This window comes from Somniosus microcephalus, unplaced genomic scaffold (genome assembly GCF_052327205.1).
Source record: "Somniosus microcephalus isolate GS21.2 unplaced genomic scaffold, FLI_Smic_1.0 unresolved_chr1, whole genome shotgun sequence".
Taxonomy (NCBI): Eukaryota; Metazoa; Chordata; class Chondrichthyes; order Squaliformes; family Somniosidae; genus Somniosus; species Somniosus microcephalus.
The window spans coordinates 117,926,009-117,930,947 of NW_028225179.1; positions in this window are offsets into that span (position 1 = coordinate 117,926,009).

A 4,939-nucleotide genomic window follows, 5' to 3' on the forward strand; every position below is an offset into this window, starting at 1 on the left:
GTGTGGTGCCCAGGTGGTGTGGTGCCCAGTCAGTGTGATGCCCTGTTGGTGCGGTGCCAAGGCGGTGCCCAGGTGGTGCGGACCCTGGTCGGTGTGGTGCCCGGTCGGTGCCCTGTCGGTGTGGTGCCCGGTCAGTGTGGTGCGCAGGCGGAGTGGTGCCCGGTTGGTGCCCTGTCGGTATGGTGCCCGGTCGGTCCCAAGGCGGTGTGGTGCCCAGGCGGTGTGATGCCCGGTCAGTGTGGCGCCCTGTCGGTGTGGTGCCCAGTCGGTGTGGTGCCCAGGCGGTGTGGTGCCCTGTTGGTATAGTGCCCGGTCGGTCCCAAGGCGGTGTGGTGCCCAGGCAGTGCGGTCCTGTGTTGGTGCCGTGCCCGGTCGGTGCCCCGTTGGTGCGGTGCCCGGTCAGTGCCCTATCGGTGCAGTGCCCAGGTGGTGTGGTGCCCTGTCAGTGCATTGCCCAGGCAGTGTGGTGCCCTGTCGGTGTGGTGCCCAGGCAGTGTGGTGCCCAGGTGGTGCAGTGCCCAGTTGGTGCCCGGACAGAGTGGTGCCCGGTCAGTGTGGTGCCGTCGGTGTGGCGCCCTGTTGGTCCCCAGGAGGTGCGGTGCCTGGTCGGTTCCCAGGCGGTGTGTTGCCCTGTCCGTGCGGTGCTGTGTCTGGTTGGTGCCCTGTCAGTGCGATGCTCTGTCGGTGCCCAGGCAGTGCAGTGCCCGGTCAGTGCGGTGCCCAGTCGGTGCAGTGCCCGGTCAGTGTGGTGCCCGGTCGGTGCGGTGCCTGGTCAGTGCGGTGCCTGGTCAGTGCCCAGTCGGTGCGGTGCCCGGTCGGTGTGGTGCCCGGTCATTGACCAGGCAGTGCGGTGCCCAATGTGGTGTGGTGCCCAGTCGGTGCAGTGCCCAGTCGGTGCCCAGGCAGTGCAGTGCCCGGTCTTGCCCAGGTGGTGCGCTGCCCGGTCGATGCAGTGCGCAGTTGGTGCCCAGGCGGAGCTGAGCCCGGTCGGTGCCCAGCCGGTGCAGTGCCCAGTGCGGTGACCAGGCGGTGCAGTGCCCGGTGCAGTGTGGTGCCCTCTTGGTGCAGTGCCCAGTCGGTGCAGTGCCCAGGCGGTGCCTGGTCAGTGCAGTGCCCGGTGCGGTGCTAAGGCTGTGCGGTGACCGTTCGGTGCCCAGGCAGTGCGGTGCCCGGTGCGGTGCCCTGTTGGTGCAGTGCGCAGGTGGTGCAGTGCCTGGTCGGTGCCCAGGTGGTGCAGTGCTCTGTCGGTGCCCTGTCAGTGCCCACTGCGGTGCAGTGCCCTGTCGGTACGGTGCCCGGTTGGTGCCCAGGTGGTGTGGTGCCCTGTTGGTGCAGTGCCCGGTCGGTGCAGTGCCCGGTCGGTGTGGTGCCCTGTCAGTGCGGTGCCCAGTCCGTGCGGTTCCTGGTCGGTGCGATGCCCGGTCGGTGCTGGGGCGGTGTGGTGCCCAGTGCGGTGCCCAGTCGGTGTGGTGCCCTGTGAGTGCAGTGCCCGGTCAGTGCAGTGCCCGGTCCGTGCCCAGGTTGTGCGGTACCCGGTGCAGTGTCGTGCCCTGTTGGTGTGGTGCCCAGTTGGTGCGGTGCCCAGTCAGTGCCCAGGCAGTGTGGTGCACTGTTGGTGTGGTGCCTGGTCAGTGTGGTGCCCAGGCGGTGTGGTGCCCAGTCAGTGCATTGCCCTATTTGTGCGGTGTCCAGGCGGTGTGGTGACCCGTTGGTGCCCTATTGGTACGGTGCCCGGTTGGTCCCAAGGCAGTGTGGTGCCCAGGCATTGAGGTGCCCTGTTGATGCAGTGCCCGGTTGGTGCGGTGCCCGGCTGGTGCCCTGTCACTGCGATGCCCTGTCGGTGTGGTGCCCAGGTGGTGTGGTGCCCAGGTGGTGTGGTGCCCTGTCAGTGCGGTGCAGTGCCTGGTTGGTGCCCTGTCAGTGCAGTGCTCTGTCGGTGCCCTGTCAGTGCCCAGGCGGTGCAGTGCCCAGTCAGTGTGGTGCCCGGTCGGTGCCCTGGCAGTGCAGTGCCCGGTCAGTGTACAGGCAGTGCGGTGCCCGGTCGGTGTGGTGCCCTGTTGGTGCGGTGCCCAGTCGGTGCAGTGCCTGGTCAGTGCCCAGGCAGTGCGGTGCCCTGTCAGTGCAGTGTCCTGTCGGTGCCCAGGCCGTGCGGTGCCCGGTCAGTGCCCTGTTAGTGCAGTGCCCTGTCGGTGCCCAGGCAGTACGGTGCTCGGTCAGTGCCCAGGCGGTGCGGTGCCCGGTGTGGTGCGGTGCCCAGGCGGTGCAGTGCTCTGTCGGTGCCCAGGTGGTGCGGTGTGGTGCGCAGTCGGTGTGATGCCCTGTCGGTGCCCAGGCAGTGCGGTGCCCAGTCGGTGCGGTGCCTGGGTGGTGCAATGCCGTCCTGTTGGTGCAGTGCCCAGTCAGTGCCCAGGCAGTGCGGTGCCTGGTCAGTGCCCAGGCAGTGTGGTGCCCTGTTGGTGCGGTGCCCACTCGGTGCTGTGACCGTTCAGTGCGGTGCCCAGTCGGTGCTCAGGCGGTGCTGTGCCCAGTGCATGTGGTGCCCTGTTGGTGCGGTGCTTGGTGCAGTGCCCAGGTGATGCGATGCCTGGTGCGGTGTGGTGCCCTGTTGGTGCGGTGCCAGGTCAGTGCACAGGTGGTGCGGTGCCCGATGCGGTGTACAGGCGGTGTGGTGCCCAGTGCAGTGTGGTGCCATGTTGGTGTGGTGCCCGGTCAGTGTACAGGTGGTGCGGTGTCCGGTACGGTGTGGTGCCCAGGCAATGCGGCACCCTGTCGGTGCAGTGCCCTGTCGGTGCCCAGGCCATGCGGTGCGCGGTCAGTGCCCAGGCGGTGCAGTGCCCGGTGCGGTGCGGTGCCCTGTTGGTGCGGTGCCCAGGCAGTACAGTGCCGGGTCGGTGCCCAGGCAGTGCAGTGCTCTGTCGGTGCCCAGCCAGTGCAGTTCTCGGTCAGTGCCCAGGCGGTGCGGTGCCCGGTGCGGTATCCTTTTGGTGCGGTGCCCAGGCGGTGTGGTGCCCGGAGCGCTGTGGTGCCCTGTTGGTGCAGTGCCCAGTCAGTGTGGTGCCTGGTCAGTGCCCAGTCAATGTGGTGCCTGGTCAGTGCCCAAGCGGAGTGGTGCCTGGTCAATGCCCAGGCAGAGTGGTGCCCTGTCGGTGTGGTGCCCAGGCGGTGTGGTGCCTTGTTGGTCCCCAGGCAGGCTGGTGCCTGGTCGGTGCCCAGGCGGTGTGGTGCCCGGTCAGTGAGGTGCCCGGTCGGTGCTAGGTCTGTGCTCAGGTGGTGCGGTGCCCAGGCAGTTTGGTGCCCAGTCGGTGCAGTGCCCGGTTGGTGTGGTGCCCTGTTGGTGCCCAGGCGTTGCGGTGCCCGGTCGGTGTGGGGCCCGGTCAGTGCCCAGGTGGTGCAGTGCCCGGTGTGGTGCCCAGTCGGTGCGGTGCCCAGTCGGTGTGGTGCCCGGTCGGTGCCCAGGCGGTGGGGCGCCCGGTCGGTGCACAGGCGGTGCAGTGCCTGGGCTTGCCCAGGCGGTGCAGTGCCCGGTTGGTGCCCAGGCAGTGCGATGCCCGGGCGGTGTCCAGGCGGTGCGGTGCCGGTCGGTGCAGTGCCTGGTAAGTGCGGTGCCCGGTCGGTGCCCGGTCGGTGCGGTGTGGTGCCCAGTCGGTGTGGTGCCCGATGCGGTGCCGGTCGGTGCCCAGGCGGTGCGGTTCCCAGTTAGTGTGGTGCCCAGTCAGTGCGATGCCCGGTCGGTGCCCAGGCGGTGTGGTGCCCGGTCGATGCGGTGCCCGGTCAGTGCCCAGTCGGTGCGGTGCCCGGTCAGTGCAGTGCCCGGTCGATCCGGTGCCCAGTCGGTGCCCAGTCGGTGCGGTGCCCGGTCGGTGCTGTGCCCGGTCAGTGAGGTGCCCAGTCGGTGCGGTGCCCGGTCGGTGCGGTGCCCGGTCGGTGGCCAGGCAGTGTGGTGCCCGGTCAGTGCCCAGTCGGTGCGGTGCCCAGTCGGTGCGGTGCCCGGTCAGTGCGGTGCCCGGTCAGTGCCCAGGCAGTGCGGTGCCCGGTCGGTGTGGGGCCCGGTCGGTGCCCAGGTGGTGCGGTGCCCGGTGTGGTGCCCAGTCGGTGCGGTGCCCAGTCGGTGTGGTGCTCGGTCGGTGCCCAGGCGGTGGGGCGCCCGGTCGGTGCCCAGGCGGTGCGGTGCCTGGGCTTGCCCAGGCGGTGCAGTGCCCAGGCAGTGCGATGCCCGGGCGGTGTCCAGGCGGTGCGGTGCCGGTCGGTGCGTTGCCTGGTAAGTGCGGTGCCCGGTCGGTGCCCGGTCGGTGCGGTGTGGTGCCCAGTCGGTGTGGTGCCCGATGCGGTGCCGGTCGGTGCCCAGGCGGTGCGGTTCCCGGTTAGTGTGGTGCCCAGTCGGTGCGATGCCCGGTCGGTGCCCAGGCGGTGTGGTGCCTGGTCGGTGCGGTGCCTGGTTGGTGCCCAGGTGGTGTGGTGCCCGGTCGGTGCTGTGCCCGGTCGGTGCGGTGCCCGGTCGGTGCCCAGTTGGTGTGGTGCCCGGTCGGTGTGGTGCCCGGTCAATGCGGTGCCCAGTCGATGCGGTGCCCGGTCAGTGCCCAGTCGGTGCGGTGCCCGGTCGGTGCGGTGCCCGGTCGATCCGGTGCCCGGTCGGTGCCCAGTCGGTGCGGTGCCCGGTCGGTGAGGTGCCCGGTCGGTGCGGTGCCCGGTCGGTGCGGTGCCCGGTCAGTGCGGTTTCCGGTCGGTGGCCAGGCAGTGTGGTGCCCGGTCAGTGCCCAGTCGGTGCGGTGCCCAGTCGGTGCGGTGCCCGGTCAGTACAGTGCCCAGTTGGTGCCCAGGCAGTGCGGTGCCCGGTCAGTGCGGTGCCGGGCTCTGCCGGCGGGGGCGCTCCCTCCCTCCCCTGAGCCGAGCGGGACCGCGGCCGCTCTCTGGCGCCGCCCCGCTTCACCCGCCGCCCGCC